The sequence below is a fragment of the Canis aureus genome, chromosome 17 (genome assembly GCF_053574225.1).
Source record: "Canis aureus isolate CA01 chromosome 17, VMU_Caureus_v.1.0, whole genome shotgun sequence".
NCBI lineage: Eukaryota > Metazoa > Chordata > Mammalia > Carnivora > Canidae > Canis > Canis aureus.
In genome coordinates, this window is record NC_135627.1 from 5,960,359 (window position 1) to 5,983,756 (window position 23,398).

The following is a 23,398-nucleotide window of genomic DNA, read 5'->3' on the forward strand; positions in this document are numbered from 1 at the left end:
ATCCTTCTCCTCCCCGGGAGATCCTAACTCTGTAGAAACGGGGCACATTTGTGTTCTAACATTTGCTAGGTGTGGGAAATACGCAAGAGTGTAATTAAATTCATATAACCGACGAAGGTATGGTGTTCTATGCAGGCGAAAATCAATTATTAAATCAGTGCTGCTCTAGATTGTTTGGGTCTCCCTAAAATTCATATGTTAAAGCCCTCCCCATACGTGATGGCATTAGGAGGGGCCTTTGGCAGCTCCATAGGATCACATGACATCATGAGGGTAGGGACCCTGTGATGAGATTGGGGCCCTTGTAGGGTGCCCAGGAGAGCCAGCCTCCACTTTCTGCCACAGTATGAGAGGCTGGCGGTCTGCCACCCGAACAGGGCTCTCATTGAGCCCTACAATGCCGACACCCCGATCTTGGACTTTCAGCCTCCAGAACTGTGAGAAAGAAATTTCTGTTGTTTATAAACCACCCCCACCCCTCCCTAGTCCACAGTTTTCTGTTAGGGCAGCCTAAACTAAGACACCAGGAAAGGTGAGGGGCATGTTATCTTTCTACCATCTTTTTGGTTTTTGTTTTTTAATTTTTTTTTTTTAATTTAAATTCAATTTGCCAACACATGTCTACCATCTTTTTGATCAATGGCATATATTTGAATGAACACTTCTTAAAAGCATCAGTATTAAGTGAGGGATGCTATGATGGTGAGGTGAGCATTAGGCTTTAAAGAAAGCCATCTCTGCTGAGCGGGGCCTGTGCCTATTTCCTCATCGTCTTGGCCACTGACCTGGCCCAGCCATGTCCCAGCCTGTCACACACAACAGAGCGCGATGGCACTTGTGTCATCCTATATAACGTGATAGCTTGTCTCCACAAAACACCTGCTAATATGTTAATCAATTGTCAGATTCAGGACTTGGTATTCATTTTACACACGAGGAAAGAAGGTGAGCACATCAGTCCGCGGTGGCGAAGGGATCCTGCTCCCACGGGTGGCGTTTCCTCTGCCCGGAGCCTGTGTCATCTCTGGGGGTTCTGAGCAGGGAGGAGCCTCACTTTTTGTAATACTGAATCATAGAGATCTATTTGGGAGGATTTCGACTGTAATGAGTAGCGCCTTATATTAATGTTTCATATATGACGGTATGTTCGTCTACTCATCCACCAGATTTCTAAAAAGAGTTCGTATATATTAGGGAAAATGTGAAACGAGCATATAAAATCCAGGATTTTACAGATATTATGTTACCAATATATTATCAATTATACCAATGTTATTCCTGAGGCTGAAGTAGGCATTGAGGTTTTTAAAAAGCAATCTATTTTAAGGAACTAAGAAATAATAATGTAGGTGTTACTTCAATACAACAAAAATTATGTAAATGATGAAGCTGGGGAGCACTCTTTTGTATGAGAGTGACATTTTATGTAGATAACGTGTTCTTTAATACAACTTAGAATGTGGTGCGTTGTCAAGTAATTTATGTGTGCACTTGACAATTATTTACTCAGGAAGATCCAGACTGCCCGGTATCTTTTTGAATTTCTTGTGTGTGTGTGTGTGTGTGTGTGTGTGTGTGTGTGGTTTCCCCTTCAAGTCTAACGCTGGTGTTAAAAGCAGCTTTCTGAAATGGCCATGATTCATTACAAATCTTCTTCTAAAAAGGATTTCAATGAAAACAAAGCAAGTTTTTTCCTTTTTTTTTTTTTTAAAGCAAAGAGGTTTCTTTTTATAATCGAGACAATATATTCTTTTAAAGTGGTATTTCTTGACATTTATAGTGTTGGTGACAAGGTCATAATTTCCATCGTAATGAGGTACCTTTTAATAATGCATAACCCCTGATGTGCATCTTCTCAGGCTACACCATGGCGAGTTGCCCCCACCAAGGCTGAGGAGACTCTGAGTGGGTCACGATTTGACTTAGCAGGTCCAGTGGCCTTTCATCCACGGCTGTGCCCTAATCCAAGCTTCTTCAAGCTGTGTTTGAGTAAACCCAAATACTTCGAGCTGAGAATTCTGTGCTTTGCTGCTTTTATTCCAGGGAGTGGTTAACTGTGAATAAAGGTACTCCATGCATTCTTATGAGTTTTTAATGGTCATAGCTGAGAATGAGTAGGCGGTGATAGGACTGGGTTTTGATTTTGGAAAAGCTCTTGGATTTTTTTCTAGTTTTTGGAGTAACGTCACATGCAGAAGTATTGCCACTGCCGAGGGGAGAAAGATCTCATCGTGCGTGTCTGTGCTGATCAGAAAGTAATGCTGACAAATAGTAAGAATTGTATACTCCAGATGGAGCTTTGAAGTGAAAATGAATCCCTCGCTCCTCCACGGCTATATGTGGGTCTCTGTGTGTTTCCGCAGTGGTGGTACCCTCTGGAGACTGGCCACAGCATCTCCACTCAGGCCTGCAGCCCGAGATCATACTATATATGTAAATATTCTTTTAAAACAGAGCTTTAATGTTCTGTAGGTAGGAAAAATAAAGCTTTCACATAGATTTTATTTTTTTTTATTTTTTTATATTTTTTTTATTTTTCACATAGATTTTAAAAGCATTCAAACTTACTGGGGTGCCTGGGTGGCTCAGCTGGTTAAGCAATCGATTCTTGGTTTTGGCTCAGGTCCTGATCTCCTGGGTCATGGGATGGAGCCCCACTTAGGGTTTCACGCTCAGCATGGAGTCTGCTTGAGATTTTCTCCCTTACTCCTGTTCCCACTCGCACGTGAGTGTGCACGCTCCCTCTCTCTAAAATAAATACATAATTTTTTTAAAAAAGGCACTATAACTTACTGCTGAATTCGTATGGATAAAATCATGGAGAAATTCTTGACTTGTGTTACACAGAGGCATGAGGTCTGGAAAGCTTGAATGGGAAGTAGTCACCACAGTGTTGGGCATATTGTAGAGTTCAAACCCATATGTCTTAAATAACTGAGAAATGTCACTGCCATTACAAGCATCTTATAAAAGAGTAGTAGCTATGGAAGCTGAGGCTTACTAGCCATGGTAGACAGGGCCACCTCCTGCAGGAGAGGGAGGCACGTGCTGCTCTCTGGTGACCGGAGCCCCCAAAGCTTGCACCCCACTCCTGCGTCCTCCTGCATGCTGGGATTTCAGTGGTTGTGGCGCTGTGCCATTGCATGAAGCACCACTCCTCTTCCTGGGATTTCTGACAGAGTCGGATTGACCATAAATTTTGCAAAATTGCTCTCGTCTCTCCCACCTGTGGTTTTGCTTTCATGTTTGTTGGCTTTAAAAAAAATGAATCATGAGAGGAAAACCATGTGCCAAGGGTCCACCTCAATTTATCAGCATCTGTGCATTCCCCGCTAATTGCCAATGCTGTGCAGCCTCTCATATGTAGTACCAGGCGGTGACACACACTGGAATCAAAAACCCTTTGGTGTGTTTCCTTGTGGGTTTGTGAAATAGTTCCAGTCTACCCCATGTGGTCTCTCATATTTGTAGAATGCTCAGAGCACTAAGATGTTAAAATATATTTTTTTCAATCATCACTTTGTGTTTCTTATTTATGTCATTGGTTAGATAGCTTAGCCCTTGGAGTTTTTATTGACTTTGTTTCGTTTCCTAGGGAGATCGCCAACTCCTTACCAGAGATGGTAGAGGAGGCCTGTCTCGGAGCCGCCCTGCCTTCACATCCCTGCTCCTTGGGCTGGGCTTTGCACCGCTGCCCTGTGGCTTTTCTGACTCAGTGATGGTCAACGTGAAGGCACATTGCTGCCCAATCTCTTTTGATGTCTCCTGCTTCACATGGTGATTCCCTTTCTTATTTCTGTTTTGAGAAATTGAGCAAGACCTGCCATTAAAGCAGCATTGGCTAACATGATTTATACTTGGCAATAAGGCAGCCCAGGTGGCTCAGCAGTTTAGCGCCGCTGTCAGCCCCGGGCGTGATCCTGGGGACCCGGGGTCGAGTCCCACATCAGGCTCCGTGCATGGAGCCTGCTTCTCCCTCTGCCTGTGTCTCTGCCTCTCTCTCTCTCTCATAATAAATAAATAAATCTTTATACTTGGCAATAATGTAGCAACTGTCTGGAAATAACCTCAGGTTTTCTTAATTAAATTAGTCACAAACTTCCAGGGAATAACCCAAAGGTCATTATTATCATTGCAATCCTAAGAACCTATATATAAGAAAAAATGAGTTGATTACCTTATTTGGGGTTTGAGTTAATTTGATTTACACGCTGCTCTGGATAGTGGTATAAAAGGAAAGTGGTGCTTGTTTTTCATATTCTGTGGATTTCTATTCTTAGCTTGGATAGTATGCCTAAGCACTTAAAAAAAAAGTTGGCGCACACTGCCGAAAGCAATAAATTGCTAAAGAACTCATTTTTGACGCTGGCTTTAGCACCTTTGACCTTAGACTAACTTTATTTACTCAGTTACTCTGTTAAACATTATTATATAATATATCATACAGGGATATTTTACTTTTCTGGAGGAATTATTCCTCAGGACCGCTCTGAAGCTATAGAGTGCTGTTACACAAATATTTGCATTTATCACGAATATGGTTTTAATCCCTTGTCCAAGGAACAAACATAAATATAAATTTAAGTATTCCTTCTAGATATTCTGGTGGGGGGAAGTGTCTCTGTTTCAAGATTTCAGAGAAGAAAAACTAACTGGTCCTACTTTCTGATCGTTATAGTTTGAAATGTGCATGCTTATTTTTAATTTTTAAAAAAATTTTAAAAATATTTTATTTATTTATTAGAGAGAGCACACAAGCAGGGGGAGCAAGCAGCAGAGGGAGAGGGAGAAGCAAGCTCCCTGCAAGGAGCCTGATGTGGGGCTCGAGTCCAGGACCCCAGGATCACGACCTGAATCAAAGGCAGACACTTAATCAACTAAACCACCCAGGTGCCTCAAATGGGCATGTTTAAATCCACTCTGAAAACCCCTCTAGTCCGAGCTGAGCCTAGGTGTTCTTCAGCTGATAGCAAGGCGTTCTTCGCTCTCCTCCTCACCGTAATCAGGCTGCTCATTTCTCCCCAAGCGTGTTCGCCCAGTACGGTGGTTTCCTCCAAGGCTAAGCCGGGGAAGGTCATGAATGAAGATGGGTCAGTTGAGGCTTCAACTTGAGAAGACCAACCAGGGAAATCTGTGCCGCCCCATCTCTCGCCAAGCTCCACGTTTTCTTAGGCTGTTCTGCTCAGTTCCACATACCTTGACCACGGCAGTTGGGGATGCCAACTCCCTAGCCCCAGACCTGGCATCCCTACACAAGAAGGTCTCACAGGAGCATTTTAACGTATTCCCCTCTATCTGTGTAATCAAATGCCAAGGGGCCTGAACATACTTCTGTGGGACTGGGTTCTTCTATTTCTGCACATACAGCTGCCAAATTTAAGGCATGTTAAGGAGTTCTTGCAGATAATTCCTAGAAATTGAGTCCTGTGAACACCAGAGAAGTATTTCTGCAGTGGGTCTTTGTCCCCGGGTTAACACTTTTCTAGGGTGAGTGAACTTTTCTCTGCGGAGACCAAATAGAAGAATCATTTACCTTAGCATCATACTCTGGTAGAGTCAGAATTTTCCAGTTCCATTCAGGGTTATTTCATAAATCCAGTGATGGAAATATCTTTGTTGTTGGAATGGTATTTCCATTTAGGCACAAATATAATTTTGGGAGTGATTAACCCTGGATCTATCAATATTTTTGCTTCATGGTGGCATTCAAAGAACTGTCTATTCAGTGGAAAAAATAATCTCATTTGGAATTTGAATTAAGATGGGGGAAAAAAAGTGTTTCTGGCTTCCCCAGTAGTAACAGGTGTTCCGTGGATAGAACTGGAACCCACAATAATTATTCCAACATGTCTTATCGTAAAGATTCTAGTTTACTTCTCAAGGGTTCCATTGAAACAACTGAGTGTAAAAACACTCATGTTTATAGCAAACAGTAAGAAATAAGAATGACATCAACCTGCTAGTCATCACGGAGTCAGTTTCTCAGATGGCCCGACTTGTAGGGCCAATTTCTGCCTTCAAGTCTAAGAACTACATTTCTCAGTATTAAGAAAGGAACATGAGTTATGTAGAAAGCTCAGTGGCAAACATCTCCAAGGACACTGAAATAATGAAATAGGAGTGATATTTTATATGATTCGGCTTCTAGAAAAAGGATATAATAATACCAGGAGAGTACAGAGGGCTTAGGATTGGTAATGTGACTTTTAAAAAGAAAAATCTGTCATTTTCTTTCTTCCATTTTTTCAACATATTGATTACATTGTGTGGCTGTTATTTTGGTAGAAATGGCAGTTTGGGTTTTTTTCTTTGGACCTGTCCCCAGCTGATTGTCATTCTTCTTGGAGCCTTGCTGGAATCTCTCTCATACAGGAGGAGGAGTGGGAACAGAGCCTCTCCTAGTGGAAATTGCATTTACCCTGTTCTAGGAAATAATGGAAAGATCCATCTAACTGCTATCACACAATTACAGGACTGGCTGTCTGCTGAGATAGAGTTTTTGTCCTGTCTTGAAGTGAATTCCTGAAGGTCATTGGTTTCTTGACCGAACTCTACCCCAGTTCTTGTGTAGGTTCCAGAGAAACGCTAAAGTACATCTAAGTAAGGCATCGTCCACCTAAGTACAGCCTTGGACATTACTGGAATTGGGCCAGAATTCTTATATTTGTTTCTGATAATCAGTTACCAAATTGAAATTTGTGGGCTGGGAAAAGTTCATTTTGTTCATGTCCATAACTTTAGGTAAATCCATTTGGTTCCTTGTCTTGCATAAAAGCCCACCTTACCCGTGTGTGCAGTGGCTGAGCCAAGCAAATAATATTTTCCTCGAAAGAAGAAGACAGAGTCTCTACCCTGCTAGTTTTCTTTTCATGAATTGTATATTGATTTATATTTTCATGAAACTTTGGCCAGTCTGCTAAATGTGAGTTTCTCCGAGACAAGATGTTAATCTGTATTTAATGCATGTATCATAAGGTTAAATCTGGCATGAAAGGCAATTGAGATCACCAGCGTTCTTGGTTCAGTGCTTTGCGGGAGAGAGCAGGAGCACAAATCTAATTTTACAAGGAAATTGCTGAAAGAATTGATGTCATAGAATGGATATAATAGAGCAAGGTATTTAAAATTTGCATGCTCAGGTGGGTAATAAGCACTTAGAAATTATCTCCGGCCACTGAAAAAGGACCATTTGTTAAAAAGACACTACTGTTTTTTGATAGCCGTGAGTTAGGTTATTAACTTCGCCTTTTTTTCAATTTGAGTTTTTACTATTAAGGTGACTTTACTCCAAGCATATTTTATTTTATTTTGAATGATTCAAACAAAGTGCATGTTTGCACTATGAGTTTGAATATACATTCTCTCTCTATTATGTATAACTTAACCACAATCTGATCACATGTGTGTATGTGTGTGTTTATTCAGAGGAAAATGAATGTGAATGTACTATTTTATCATAAATAAAATTAATTGGAAAGGGAGGGCATTGCCATGCTTGGAATTTCTTTTTGCATTAAAAAAATATTGTCTTTTGGAAGGAAAAGGAGGAGCTGAAAGTAATTTCCAAATTACTTAAAAATGCCCCAGAGTTCTGATTCCCATTGCCAGAGCAGTTTTACAGATTTGGTTTGCTTGTTGTGTGCTGTTGGCAGGACAGTGTCACATTGTAAAGTTGGTGGCGGGGAGCAAACTCACAGCCTGTGCTCAGCCTCAGGGGCGGGGGTGGTTGTGCTTCTCCCATCATGCTGGCCCTGCCTGCCAACAGGGCTCCTGGCTGCTCTGATTTAGGTCCTAAACAAACATCAGGGTAACTGAAGACCCTGGTGAGCCTTTAGGGCTGCAGGGTGACACCCAGGGAAAGAAGACTGTGAGCCAACTCTCTGATGGCCCAGAGAGAACATGAGGTGGCCCATGCTAAGGGGATTGTCCTTCGCATTTTCTGAACAGAGCAAAAAGCAAGAGAGATCATGCTGATTCCATATTACTGACAACTAAATATCTACTATTCCCTCCGAGCAGCATTTGTGATGTCTGAGTGTCATCTTTAAAAAATGGCATACACTCCAAAAGAACATTTGCAGAGAGATGTGGTACTTTAAAATAGGAAGGGCAAATTAAACATCAAGAAATACATCCACCTCTTACAGAACTTCTCAATGGTTGATGCACAAACAGATTTTCTTGGTCATCCTCCCATCCCCATCACCAAAGTTCACCGATAAGATAGCTTTTCAGGAATGGTATTCCATTGCCGAGAATGATCTCAGTTGATAAAAAAGGAGTTTTTACTAACCTAATTGACGACCCTGATTTTTTTCACTAAGAAAGGAACAGATACGGTGATTTTATTTAGTGGATGACTTTCTTGAAGCTCTAAGGTTAGAATCCTGTTTGAGAATTAGAAGTTTCTGGACACCATGAGTGCTGCATATGGGGTTGCTGGGGTGACTTTTGGGGGTTGACCAATGATCTGTGCAGGTGGGTTCTGAAGGAGTCCTGGAAGGGCGGCATATTTCAGAAAGTGGGGATAACTCAGAAGATGATTGAGACAGAGCACTGGCAAAGAGATGGAGGGAGGGCCAGATGTTCAAGCTGGTGGGCATGAGCTCAGGGTGGAGAGCTGGTACAGAGCGTAGGCCTCTGGCCTCTGGTTTGGAGGGTATCTGGTATCTGGCCCTGCCCCTTTGCATTGTAGCCAATAGATGCTTACTCTTTGGAGTTGAAGAATCAGGAAGGACAGGTTTGTTGCTGTTGTTTTTTAAAAAAAAATTTTTTAATTTATTTGACAGAAAGAGAGAGAGCACACACAAGCAGGGGGGAGGGGCACAGGGAGAGGAGAAGCATACTCCCCGCTGAGCAGGGACCCCCCCCCCCCGGCCCCCCACCATGTGGGGCTCAATCCCAGGACCCTGAGATCACCACCTGAGCCGAAGGCAGATGCACAACCAACTGAGCCACCCTGGCGCCCCAGGGAGGACAGGCTCTCTCAATAACAACATCATCGATTACAAAGCAGTACAGCTCTGGAAAGCAGATTTTTAACGTGGGGGAGAATTCAGAGTGGGGTACAGAGGTGGAGTCCTACTTAGGAGGACGGGCTTTGTGGAGCTCCCCACAGTGTGCAGTGGGTGGAGGGTGATTGTAAAGTTCTAGCAACCTAGGTGGTGAAATCCACTTCTCTCTCTTAAGTCTCAGAGGAAAAGGAAAGAATGTTATGGGTTGAATTGCATCCCCTCCAAATTCAAATGTTGCATTCCTATCCCTCATTACCCTAGAACATGACCTTATTTGGAAACAGGGTCCTTGCCGATGTAATTAGTTCAGATGAGGTCATAATGCAGTAGGGTGGGTCCCTAATCCAATATGACCGGTGTCCTTATAAAGAGAAGCTCAGACACAGGCATATGTTTATAGACAGATGAGGGCGAAGCTTCTACAAGCCAAGGAACACCAAAGATTGCCAGGAAACCACCACAGGCTGGGAGGGAGCCGTGGAACAGATTTCCTTCACAGCCGCCGAGGGAGCCAACCCACTCTCCAATTTGGTGAAGTTTGAGCAATCACTATTTGAGTTTCATAAGCCTAGACATGTCTGTAAAGACGAAGGCATCGTGGATGCTGATGTAAAATCTTTGTATAAGTCAATTATTTAATGGAGGCGAATTCACAATGTGTCTTGAGTAGCTAATTGTAGATTTGTCCATATTTCAGCATCAAGCTTTGCTTCCGACAGCTCTTACCAGTTAAAGTGCACGACAGCCATTGTTCAAGTGGCTTCCAGGAGCATCACTTGATGTGGCCAGGAGAAACCCCACAGCCAGAGCTCACGAAACAGAGCACACGTGTGCGATGTTGGCCATGGTGTGCCGCCTCATGGGATCAGAAACCTAAACATCTAAAAATCCCAGGACGTCTTCAGATCAGGGAAACCTGATTTGGCAACAGCCTCCTTTCTGTGGCGCATTAATACTTAAATGGAAAATCTTCTTCTCTTAGCCATGGTTATGTAACACCTGAAATGGGAGCTCATTCATATTCATGCACGTCTATACTAACATGGTTCCCCTTTGTCCGTTAAACAACCTGAGATCTTTTCCTCTTTTAGGGAAAGGAGGAGATGGAGGTGGAGGAGACAGGAGTGGGAGGAGAGGAAATCTCAGATTTTTGAGTTTGAAAATGAGAACACTGGAAAGTAGGAGAGTCTGGGGAAACTCAAGTCCTCTCTCCGTGAGGTTTCAAAGAAGCTGAAATGAAAGAGGATGCCATCAGAACTTGTCTTGACACATATCAGATAAAGCCAGAGCCCACCCCCTGCTCGCAGCCACCTTGCTGAAATGTCCTGCAGGTCAGTAGGGGGAATAATCAGCAAACCTGTCACGGGAGCCAGCTAGTTAACTGCATAGATGGTGATTTTGATCTGAGAAGAGATGAAGACTGAAGAGGCAAGAGGTTAAAATCACTCTGGTTCCCTAAGTGTTCCTTAAATCTAGAATAAGATAAAGCTGTAGTGAAGATGGAAGAAATGAGCCTCCTCTATCATTCTGTTAAACAGAAGGCGACAGAGATCCAAGAGGTGATGGCTGCAGAAGGGAAAGTGCTAACTTGGTTCCTTTTTGCTGACGGTGCATTCCAGTTAGAGGTTCATCTCCAAATATCGGTGGGGAAACATCTGGAGCATGTGGAGCCATCGCTAGGGCATCTTTCATCAGGTAAATGAGCAAAATTGTTACGAAGGAATTTGTGGAATCCATCCAGGCTGCTTTAACAAAATACCCTAGGCGGGGAGTGGAGGGAAGGCTTATAAATGATGGAAATATATTTCTTGAAGTTCTAGAGGCTGGAAGTCTGAGATCAAGGTGTCCGCGAATCCAGATGTCTGGTGAGGACCTGCTTCCTCATCCATAGATGGCATCTTCTCCCTGTGTCCTCACAAGGTGGGAGGGCAAGGGAGGGAGGGAGCTGGGATCTTTTATAAGGGCACTAATTCCATTCCTTGGGCTCTAACTCATGCCCTTATCACCTCCCAAAGGTCTCACCTCCCAGTAAAATCACATTGAGGGGTAGGATTTCAAGACACAAATTTTGGAAGGATGCAAATATTCAGTCCATAACAGAGTGGAAACACAAGATAAAATACTGAAACACACTGATGCGCATCATCCGTCCCCACTTGATTTTGGGGAAGATGATAGAAAAGGGAATTTGTGGGGTGGCACCTGAGGAGTTTTAGTTCAGGGAAGCAAATGACTTCTGGACTGAGGAAGGTGGTTCTGCAGATATTCTGGAAAATGGTCTTAAACAGTTAATCTACTCCTCGGCCCCATGCTCTTCAATGAAAAGTGCTGGTACAAAAATCCTCAGGAGTTCCTTTTATTCTGGAAATATTGGAAAGGCACAAGCTGCAAAATCTCTTTATGATTCTAGTCTAACATCCCTTGTTTGTTTAGCGATTCAAAGTCCAAATGAAAGTCCAAAGCCTCCCCCCCCACCACCCCAACCCCTCTTTTGTAATTCAGAGAACTTTCTTCAGGAAATTGCTGGTATAGATTTTCAAAGGTTTTGTTGCAAGTTGGCCAGATCCTTCCTAGAAGGGAGTTGTTTCCCTAAAATCTGAGTTTATCTTTATATCCACCTGACAATCTGCCTTGGCCGGGGCTGTGTGCCACTTATGCCCAGGACACGTCAACTAAAGCCTCGGTGTCCATCGACAGATGAATGGATAAAGAAGCTGTGGTCTATGTATACAATGGAATATTCCTCAGCCATCAGAAACGACAAATACCCACCATTTGCTTCGACGTGGATGGATCTGGAGGGTATTATGCTGAGTGAAATAAGTCCATCGGAGAAGGACAAACATTATATGGTCTCATTCATTTGAGGAATATAAAAAGTAGTGAAAGGGAATAAAGGGGAAAGGAGAAAAATGAGTGGGAAATATCAGAAAGGGAGACAGAACATGAAGACCCCTAACTCTGGGAAACGAACTAGGGGTGGTGGAAGGGGAGGTGGGTGGGGGGTGGGGGTGACTGGGTGACGGCCACTGAGAGGGGCACTTGATGAGATGAGCACTGGGTGTTATTCTATACGTTGGCAAATTGAACATCAACAAAAAATAAATTTATTAAAAAAATAAAATAAGATAAAAAACCATTTGGAAAGGAAGAAAAAAAAAAAAAAACAAAAAAAACAAAGCTAGCTTCTGAGCCTCAGTCTTCTGGGCCTTTCTTCCTCCCCTGACTGCTGTTGCTTGAACACCTGCCATGAGGATGATCACTTGGTTTGTCATTCCTCTGGGTCTGAAGGTCGGGTGTGCTGTGGGGCAGGGAGGATTGCAGAATTTTGGAGGACCCTCCTCAGCTCTTTAGAACCCTGGCTCATGCACGAGTTCTCTGTCCCATTGCCCTTCCCATCACACAAAAGCCTTAATACTGTCAGGACAATAGGATGATAATAAAGCAGGAGAGTTCAGTAGGCAGCATTCATAAACGATCTAAATTAAGTAGCCTAGAAGGAAGGAGAGGCTTCCCCCCCAACCCCCGCGTAAATATGAGAGGCTGGAACCCCTGGGGCCACCGAGGAGTCCTGCGTGCTGCTGGAACAGCACTGAGGAAGCTCAGACCACACACATGCACGCATGCACAGGTGGTGGTGTGCAGAGAGACCCAGGGAAGGTGCAAGGCAACATTCACAGTTGTGTTGGATTGTTACTTCACTGTGCAGGCAAGAATATTAAGGAAAAAAAAATCCCCCAAGACTGTTCCTTAGCTCTTTAATAATTAGAGTCTTTGTAAGATTGTAGAAGCATGTCTTCTCTGACAAGGTTAAATTTATAAATTTCAGTGCTGGGGCAACTTCAAGATTTTTCTCAGCCTTTATAAAAGGTAGCAGTGGGGGATTCACATTGTGTTAGCGTTTGCCTTTAAAATAAAAAGAAGCGCGTGGGTGTTGGAATCAAGATGCTGTTGGGCATGTATGATTTAATATTTGTCATGAAGCAAAGGGAGAGAGAGCTGGAGGGACTGGATGAATGGAAGTTGACACCCTTTACTTGGGGACCAGATGATTTATTTCCAAACTTGTTCATCTTTTCAAAACATTGTATTTTATGATAATTTCAAATGTGTGGAAAATGTACTCAAAAAGGTATGGAGAGCTCCTGTATTCCCTGTACTTGGTTTGGTAGGATGAATAATAGCCCCCCAGGACATCCAGGCTCTGATGCCTGGCCTCTGAGAGTGTCATCCTGTAGGACAGAAAGGGACTTTGCAGATGGGATCACTGTGATGAGTGATGATGGGGTTATCCTGGATAATGCAAGCAGGCCCTCACTGTCACCAGAACTGTCCTTGCAAGAGGGAGGCTCAGGGAGATTGGACTGTAAAGAGGAGACGCTGAGGAGAGAAGCAGCCTTGCTTGAGTGATGTGCTTTGAAGCCAGAGGAAGGGGCCACGAGCCAAGGAAAGGACGAGGGACGGATCTTCTCCACCCACCGCCAGCCCTGCTGCCCCCGACTTCAGCCCCTGAGACTGGCCTTACACCTGGAGCCTTCGAGACCTTGAGAGAATAAGCGTGTGCTGTTGCAAACCACCAGGTTTGTGGGTAATTGGTTACAGCTGCAACAGGAGGCTAATAAACCCAGATTCATTTATTTTTAACATGTTGTCCTTTGCTTTTCTGTTCTTTCTCTTCTGTGTATATATGCTTTGTTATTGGTGGTGCCGTTATTATTACTGAACAGCTTTTGAGAGTCATGACCCGGCACGTTTTCCCTCATAAAAGGGGAAATGACAGGAAGTTTAATCCAGGGCTGCTCTGCGAAAACTCGCCTTGTCAACCATCACTGCCCCTGCTTTTCTTACTGCTGTGGCCAGTGGAGACGTTGTCCCGCCGTGCAAACCTGTGCTTCCCGAGGTTCTTCTAGAGGATACTCTCTGCATCTTCTTGTGGACTCTGCATGAATACACACTCCCTGTCGGCCTGCATTAGGTTGTCCCTGCCCCCCACCCCGACCTGGTGGCCCCTTTTCAGCCTCACCTTGGGTCACTGTCACCTTTGTGTTTTAGTTGCCTGGGCAAGCTAGCTCCCTTGGTCTGCGGCCCTTTACGCACACCTGTACCTGCCCTCTGATTACCTGGTGAACTCCGACTCACCTGGCAGGCCTTAGCCTACCCATCATCCCCCTGGGAAAGCCTATACTCCCAAGTTCTAATTTATGCATTCACATCACCTTGTGCTTTTCTGTGCAATACTCCACACAATCATAAGTATTTAATTGTGTGTGTGTAGCTTGCTAGTGAGATTGAAGTATAAAAACCATTTCCTATCTCCTAAACATCTGGGCGTGGGCAGCAGATCACTGTGAAGAGGATCTTCCCAATTAGAAAAAAGTCATTTGACTGCCTGCCCTTGGCCACATAGGGGTGATGCAAGTCACTCCTAGATTGGGTCAATATAGGGGGTGCCAAATGGCTGAATCATCTTTTCATATTTTTTCTCTGTTTTAGCAGAGGCTGTACCTCCCTTTGGCATCTAGATTCTGGGCAAAGGAGACAGGGGTTTTCCTTAGGAGTGCAAAGACCTCTGGGAGGGAAGGAACTGAGTCCCTGCAACAGCCCCTTTCAAAGTGGGTGACACTGGAGAGACACCTGAGTGCCCCCGGAGGGAGAGGAGATACTGAGCTGGCATGACTGTATGAAATTCTCAGCAACCATTTTGTCTAGAGCTGGAGCGACCTACATACCCAAGCATCTGGACCTGGACTGATGCTTTGGGAGCAACGAGGGGGTGCCTGAGTCTGATGTAAGTGATGCACACAATCCTGGGTCTGCCTGCAGGTTCACTGGCTGTAAAGGGAGACAAAGCTGGATGTGGTGCTTCTAAGCACATGGGGATGCTTGAGAGCTTCCCTGGGAAGTGTCAGCACTGCAGAGTATAGGTACCCCTGTCTGGTAAAAGTAGACCACACTGGAGAGCAGTGGTTATTGATTTTAGCATCTGCCTTCCTCCGTAGAGTGAAAATATCTTGAGGGCAGTGCCATGGTTCCTTATCTGGGGCATCTCCTAGACCTAGCATTGCCTGGATTGATGCTTTGTTTACTGAATTAATGAAATGACACCAAATTAAGAACGTCCATTCAAATATCAACTTCTCCATAGAACTTCACAACTAACCTCATTCTCTCCATTCAGTTCAGTAAATATGCAAGAACTCTATTAACTATGCATCTAGGTATGTATACATATGGATGGCTAGTACCCACATGTGTAATATCTATTTCCAGTATTATTTTAAAATCCTGCATATTTTATTTGACTATTTTTCTTCTACTTGACCTCTTTATCAGACTACCGGTTCTTTGGTGGGATCATAATGTTATTTTTTTAAAAAGGGACTGCTTCATAACATCTTCAAGTAAAGAACCCTTCTCTTTTGAGATCCCAGACCTCACCTGCCTTTCTCACGACAGTAGCCGTATTCCCAATGTTCTTCAAGAAATAGATATAAGGTCTAAAGTTCCCAGGGATTCACTGTCCATCCTTTCAGAACCATGGCTTTCTGATATCTCAGAAGAATACTTTGTAAAATTCTCTGCGTGAGAAGATTTGGCATCATCTTCCAGGATGCCATGTGGGTGCTTGGGAAGCTCCCCACCACACCAACACCTTCCCTTTAGTTTGAAGAAAATGTTCCTTCCATAACTTGGGGGAGAGAAATCCTTAACTTGGGATCACTCTCCATGGTCAGCGCCTGATGTGGGTTCTGGCATTACAGTCAGTAGTGGGGCACATGGGGATGACCCTCTCGTGAACAGAAGAGCGAAGCCCCTGAGTGGGAAGAAGTAAGCCCGAGATGGCTGGGCCTTCTTGGAGATGCCAGAGATGGGGTTCACCAAGTTCACGTGTTGTCCGGGCGTGGGCTGCACCTCCTGCTCTGAATGCTTTTGTAACTGTGTTTGGCTGACTGACATAGAAGTTTGCATAAAACAGGCTTACTTAATAGGAACTGACCTCAATCTTTTTCCAGGCCCACAATGGAAATTTTCAATAAGAGAAAGTCTGTTTAATACATGCATTTTGTAAACATTAACTCGAATTTACCAAAAGTGTTTTTACTTTCATGCTGCTTTGCACAATGAGTTCCATCTGGGAAAAGCCACAGTTTTCAGGAGTGGGAGTGAATTTCTTCTATTTTATTCTCAGGAAAGTCTGTGAAATCACCAATCTCTCTGGTGCTTTTGAGCAGAAAAACTAAATTTCATGAGGTGATGGGGCATCAGGGGCTGCCCATGATGAATCACCATCAGTTTCTGCATGACCGTTCAATTTTCAATACTGTGAATCGACTTTAGCCAGAGAGCACCTACTAGAAAGTACAGGTCCCTGCAGTATATTAATTTCCTAACATCCATGTTCTACCCTTTGCAATGCATTTCATTCTCCAGGTGTGTCTTTAGGAAATGAGACCCTTTGTCCGGGGTTGGGCTGCATTTCTTTAATAGGGCAAGAGGCACATCTAATGTGAGAAGGACCATAAAGGACCATCCAAGCAATGTGGCCTCTTCCAGAGAGAAACCCCAAGTTGAAAAGATCCCCAAATGCTACTTGTAGGTGGAGCTGCAAAGATGAGGTGTTATTCTTGCTTCTAATTTGCACCGTGCATTAATAGAGATTCCTTTGGAGTCCCCGCAATTCCAGGCAATTCTCTTAGGCTTAATCTGTTTTCCTAGTGACAGGAAAATATTCACATCCATATCCAAACTCATAAATTGAATCCAGAAGTTTACTGAAGCTGAGGGAAAGCACACCATGGTAATAGCCATGCCTCGAACTGTGGAAAAGCCAAAAATCTCTTTTGCACAAGAAAGGCAACAGTTTCATGTTGTTGGAGGCAAGGATTTTGTTTCCCCCATCCACATTTGTCTCTGTGACCCACATACAGTGTCCCCGAAATTGTAGGGGATCCACATTAATACAAGAGCAAGCAGGGTCCCCAGTCCACCCCAGAGTTCTGGTGTAGTGTGCTCAGGTTAGCTTAAGGAAACCAAGAGGTGGGATGTTCCAGAGGGAAGAGCACAATCCCAGCTCTCCAACAGCCATCAAAGTTGTAGGTGACCATGTGTCATACGTGACAGCCAAGGATCTTGGCTCTTCCCAAGCTGAGCAGCAGCCTCTGAGGTGGCCTGGAGGTGAATGAAAACCTGGTCCTTGTCCAGGGACTGTGAATAGAGACCCACTGAGAGGGACACTGAGTTGTGGTGTTTTTTTTTTTTTTTTTTTTTTTTTTTGTCCCGAGACCTAAGAAATACACAGAGAGGCTTAGCTTCCATGGGTTCTGGCTACATGACCATGGGATTGCTTTTCTTCAGAAACATTCTTTAACCTTTCCCTGTGTTTTAATGATCTACTGTTGCTGATCAGTCTGCCTTAAAGTTTAGTGGTTGAAGCCCATGGTGGGTTAGGAATTTGGGCAGGGCTCCTGATTGCTCCATGTGGCTGACTGCTGGACTGAGCTGGAAGGTCCAGACAGGCTTCGCTCACATGTCTGGCTCCTCGGTGCCCCTTTTTCTCCATATGGCCAGCTTGAGCTTCTCACCACTTGCTGATTTGGGAGTCGTCAGCCTTGTTGCATGGAGACTGGCTTATAAGAAGCAGGATGAAGAAAGCTGAAAGGCTAAGCTTGGTCCAGGCACAACATCCCTCTTGCCACATTTTCTTGCTTGAAGACCACAAGGGGAGAGGAGAAAAGGTCTTCCCTATGGACGTCAGGAGCAGCATGGGCTCAAAGGGAGGTATGGAATCTTGGTGGCCACGCTGGGGGACAGCCTGCTGTGCACTGCATGTCTGTGCCCTCCCCCTGCCCCCTCTCCCTATGTACACATGGCAGCCCTCATCCTCAACATGATGGTGTTTGGAGGAGGGGCCTTTGAGAAGTGATTACCATTAGGTGAGGTTATGAGAGTGGGATACTTTCAATGGGATTCATGACCTTGTTAAAAGAGGAAGAGACACATGTAAGATGACAGCGAGAAAGCAGCCCTCTGCACACCAGGAAGTGAGTTTCAGACACAGAATCTGCCAGCACCTTGATCTTGGACTGCTAGCCTCCAGAATAAATAAATAAATGAAAAGAAATAAATGTTTGGTGTTTAAGTACCCCCCTCCCCAGTCTATGGTATTTTGTTGTAACAGCCCGAATGGACAAAGATATGACCCGCGGTATTTAAGAAGGCTTACTACCTGTGGGATCCTGAGCACATCCTACTCCTTGTAAAGGATGGAGACTATTGCGCTCTTCTGTTTCCTTCTCTGGCGATGGTTCCTCATGGCCAACACCTGTTTAGGGGAGCCCTAAGCTCGCAAGGGTTTTGGGAGAGAGGATGAAATCTACCAACACTGTTGGCCAGAGGGATCGTGCTCTATGGGGGAATGCACGAGTACACAGATGAGCTAGCGTTGAAAGGTGGGAACATAAGTGCAGGGAAGGGATGAACGAAGGATGAGGCTATTTGGAGAAGAATTTAAAAAGGCAAGCTGATGAGGATGTCGACATGTTTCTCCTATAGGCAGTAGGGAAAGGTCTTTCTAAGAGACAGAACAGAACAGAACGAGCAGCTAGGATTCATTGCCTTGGAGGCTGAAAGTATGAGCTTTGTGCATTCACCTCCTCATCTTTGCAGGCAGCAAAGGGCATGGAGTGTGTTCCATGATGGGCACTGTTCTTGGCAGAGGGGACACACGGTGAGTAGTTTGAGATGCAGAAGAAGGTCCTTTCTTGCCGCGATCACATCTGACGTTTGGGAAGAGGGTGGTTTTCTTCTGTGTCGTGGACCTGGCTCGGTCGATGGAAAGTCCATATGCTTCCTCTCCATCCTCCTCCCCTCCAGCTTCTCACAGCCTCCTCAGGGGCACAAACCCACAGCACAGAGGGCCCTGAGCACCCCAGGGGGTGGGGGCAGAAGACAGCTGTGACAGCACACCCCCCTCCAGGTCCCCTCTCATCCCTGGGGCTCACTTGTCACCAGCTACTTCCAGCTGAAATGCATGGAGCCTCTCAGCAGGTAGTTACTCTGGCTTTCCTGGAGGGTGAGGGCTTTTGGCGGGCTTTGTTGATGTTTGGAAGACCAGCTCCCGTCTGGTGGCCATATGTACCCCCTGGGCTTCCCATAAACCACTGTCATGACAAGGCAGGGCTCTTAATATCATTTTCGTTTTTCGTAGATGGACTAATCTGAAATCGAGATATGTTTTGTTCATCGTGTTAAGAAACTGGGACCCTCACATCAGGTTAATCCACTGTTGCATTTTCCTGCCATTCATACACTCAGGGAGAGTCTTTTCTGCCTGAACCTTTCAACATCTCAGCCTATCCCTGGGGCCCTAATTTGGGGGTAGGCCTTGGTTCCTTTCACCCCTTCTATCAATCACTTTTGCTCCTTATGCAAACACAATTTTGTCATTGTTCTAAAAATAGATGCTTTCAAGGAGGCTGGTAACCAGTTTATCTTGTCCTTCTCTGTAGCTGTTTTTACTTGTAGCAGCAATAATAGGACGTGCCCACCATTTTTCAATGCAGTAATGTGGTTCTCTCGTGGATATAAACAACTCACCTTTTGGCCTTGTAGTTTACTCGCTGGGGAGCATGATTATTTTTTTTATTGCCTTGTAAAGTAGCTTGCCTGTCACATTATAGCTTAATTGGGAACACAAAATAATAAATAATTTAAAATAGGAATATTGCTGTCTGTACAGGGAGGCGAGTAAAACACGGCCCAGACTAGGTCCCTCCGAGGGTTCTAGAACCCTAGTGCTTTAAATAAGATTTGCAGCGAGAATGCCTTTGAATCTTTCCTGAACCTCTGCCTGCCTCTAATTCCCCAGATCACGTGGCTTTGTTTTCTCATCGGCAGATTGAGAATGCTTGTCAGCAAGTGTATTCGCTGGAAAGGATTTTAATAGGCCTGGAGCTCCATGGTCTGGTCTGTAGAATGGGCGAGGCAGGCCACGCTCCAGGCCGTCACACAGCCTGGCAAAGGGTAAAGACTGAACAACCATCAGGAGTAACTTCAAGTGCTTTCTTCTAAATGACACCATTTGATGCAAACAGAGCCCATGTCCTCTGAAAAAAAATGTGTTTGGCCATTTAGAGGGCTGACGTCTGGAGGAAGGAAGGCAGAGTCTGAGGTGAGGCGGGCCCTCCCCTTGTTTCCCCAGGATGATTATCTTGCTGGCTGGGCTGTGTTGCCCGGCTGTCTGGTCAAACACTAGTCTAGATGTTGCTGTGAACGTATTTTTCAGAAGTGATTAATGCTTAGAATCAGTTGACTTGAAGTCAAGCTGTTATCTCCCTACACTGAGCCTCACCCAGGCAGCAGGAGGCCCTCAGAGCCGACGACGAGGTTTCCAGGGGCAGGAACTTTGCCGCAAGCCCGTGGCCCAGAGATCCTGCCTGAACTTCCAACCTGCCAGCCTGGCCTCCAGATTGCAGGCTTGCCAGCCCCGTGATCACACGAGCCGATTCTTGAAAATCACTCTCTCACTATATTTATAGATATGTGTTCTGTTGGTCTTGTTCTTCTGGAGAGCCCTAATTGACAATACTCTTGCGCTATTTGAATTTGTTTTTAACCTTGGCAGTGTATTATCTTCATTAAAGAAGATACTGGATTTCAGGGTACAAATGGACAAGGGGCAAACTCTTGGCTGCTCTTTCATTAAACACCTGAGCCTCTTTTTCCCTCTGCCTATGTCTCTGCCTCTCTTTCTGTGTCTCTCATAAATAAATACATCTAGAAAGAAAGAAAGAAAGAAAGAAAGAAAGAAAGAAAGAAAGAAAGAAAGAAAGAGGATGGGGAAATCTAGCCACTTAAGTAACTGTGTGACCCCACCTTTTCTGGGATTCCATTCTTTCTGGAAAAATGAGAAAGTTGGAGGTAAATGATCTGTTAGCTTCATTGTCTAGTTCCACAGAGTGACGAGATCCTGTGGATGCTGTCGTGCCTGGGCCAGCCACCCCACATGCTCCCCCCAGCCAAGAACAGCCCCTCTCCCTGTGAGCATACTCCCACGACCGGTTGTGGAGCTCGGGCTGCAGGGCATTGGACGGTTTGGCCAGAGACAAGGTAGGAAACCAGGAGCAGCCCTGAGGTTGGGGACTCGAGGGTGGACGTGGCAAAGCTGCGATTAGCAGGAGAGCTGCATGCAGGAGGAACACGGATTTTCATACATCAAATGTCGACGTTACCGACAGTCTGCAGCCTGGACCTCATCTGATGTGAACCGCTAACTCATGCCCTTCTGTCGGAAGTTGGTGCCAAGGCATTTGCTCCTCCTGAGTTGCTGTTTCACGCTGGGCACTCTGCATGGGTTGTGTTGTTTCATCCTCACACCAGACCTGGGAGGTTGGCATTATTTTCCTAATTTTTACAAGCGATGGTACTGGGGCTCAGGTCATGCAATAGCTTTCCTTGGGTCAGCATGTTCAACTGGGAAGCTGTGGAGCTAAGATTCTGACCCCGGGCTCTCTGACCCCAAATCCGCAGATTATCAGTTACGCATCTGTGTTTTTAATGAATGAATAAAGAACGAGTGAACAAATGAATTCATATTTGACTGGCTTGTTCAGTATCTTACAGCAATAAATTACCCCATCCCTCACATAATGCTTTTAAAAATAATTCTCAGTATTGCACTTATAAGGATAGAGAGGGACCTTTAACCAGGTTGGGAGTTTGGTTTTGCAGACTCTCTGAGGGCAGAAAGAATGCAGAACCAATTCTGTCTTTTTTAGGCTAAGAATTTGGCCAAGTATGGTTAAGGGAGCTGATCAAGATGGAAAGGTGGCACTATGGAGCCACCCATACACCAATGCCTACTGCTTTCAAATTTTCCTCTTCTTCTATCCTGGGAATTGGTGGCAGAAATCTCCTCCTTTGGCGTCGAGCTGCCACACTGGGTAGATGAGATAAGTCCCATCAATTGCATCGTCGGCCCCATCTCATGGTTAGTCATGCATGCTTGTTTTTATGAATAGTTTTTGAAGAAAGAATTCATGACCACAGGGCCTGACTCAGACAGTGGTCCAGGTGCTGTAATCAGAGGAGCCTCTTCTCTGGGCCTTTGGGAACAAAGAAAGCACCTCCTCCCCTCCGCCCCCAACTCCTCCTCTGTTGAGAAAACCTCCCTCTGAGAAATAGCACTGGGACATTTTCCCTAGAGTCCTTGCTAAGTTAGACATTTTACCTAAGCCCTTAGGGACGCATGCGGGGTGAGTTGGGCACCTTCCTTCTAGCCCTCATGCCAGTATATATTGCCTTATCAAATCATGGTATCAAATCTTACAGAGAGAAGGGCTTTGATGGCTAACTTGCCCTGATGTGATGGGCCAGGCAGATGAGCCAGGAGCCGGACAGGGCACGCAGGGTGGCTCTGGGTTGGCTCGGGTGCCGGACCCAGGAGCTGGGCCAGAGAAAGCCAGAAGGTGTGCAGATTCTCATGCTTTTCCAAATACGAAATATATGCATTCAACTCTTTAGCTACTTTGGGAGGAATCACAAAATTGGGCAGACGATGTTAAAGATTTGAACTTACTAGTTAGAAGTGTAAGCCGATTACTGATCCTAGTTTTGAAGGATTTCAATAAAAATAATTTAAACCTTTTTTTAGCCACAAAATTATGGTGCAGAAATGCAGAAATGGCAATCATTCACCTTCTTTCTCCATCTGCTTTGTTTATCTGAAACCCGATGTGGTCGGGGGATACCTAGGGAAGTGAGGTCATGAACTCTTGGTGTACCTGCTGTGTGACCTCGGGAAAAATGTTTCATTTCTCTGAGCCTTGATGTCCTCGTCTATAAAGTAAGCACACTGGATTACAGGTGGTCTGAGATTCTTTTTTTTTATTTTAAAGATTTTATTTATTTATTCATGAGAGACACAAAGAGAGAGGCAGAGATGTAGGCAGAGGGAGAAGCTCCCTGTAGGGAGCCCGATGCAGGACTCGATCCCAGGACCCTGGGATCATGCCCTGAGCCAAAGGCAGATGCTCAACCACTGGCCACCCGGGTGCCTCTGGGCCTGAGATTCTGATTCTTTCATAATTTTTGTTTTGCTTTTCCTCTGATGCCATTTCAGTGAGAAAAGAGGAGAGAAAAGGCAATGGGGAAGAATAAAAAAAGAGAGAGACCCATATTTAATAACTATCAACAAAATATCAAGCATCATAGACTGGTTATTTCATTTCATTATCACAAGTGTGGGGAACACATGGTATCACTGTCACACGGTGTAGCTGGTGACTCAGCGGTTAGACCGCCTGAGCTCATGCAATGTACGTGGTCAAGCGGATCATTCAAACCTGAGTCTGGATTTTGGAATGCCTGTTCTTTGTTCTGTGTGT

General features: G+C 44.8%; 2 long non-coding RNA genes across 4 annotated transcripts; one reads left to right on the forward strand and one right to left on the reverse strand.

Moving 5' to 3' along the window:
* Positions 1–2,078: 2,078 nt before the first annotated feature.
* Positions 2,079–5,815, reverse strand: LOC144287736 (uncharacterized). 2 transcript variants are annotated; one of them, XR_013355497.1, is made up of 2 exons: positions 5,534–5,815; positions 2,079–2,748 (listed from the first exon to the last, which is right to left on the reverse strand). It is a non-coding gene; the product is annotated as an uncharacterized LOC144287736 (long non-coding RNA). The 2 variants fall into 2 exon arrangements; XR_013355498.1 differs by having other exon boundaries at positions 4,998–5,815.
* Positions 5,816–9,348: 3,533 nt separating this feature from the next.
* LOC144287737 (uncharacterized) lies at positions 9,349–11,976 on the forward strand. Of its 2 annotated transcripts, none has more exons than XR_013355499.1 (3): positions 9,349–9,623; positions 9,712–10,709; positions 10,829–11,976. It is a non-coding gene; the product is annotated as an uncharacterized LOC144287737 (long non-coding RNA). The 2 variants fall into 2 exon arrangements; XR_013355500.1 differs by having other exon boundaries at positions 9,712–10,345; positions 10,553–11,976.
* Positions 11,977–23,398: the final 11,422 nt, after the last annotated feature.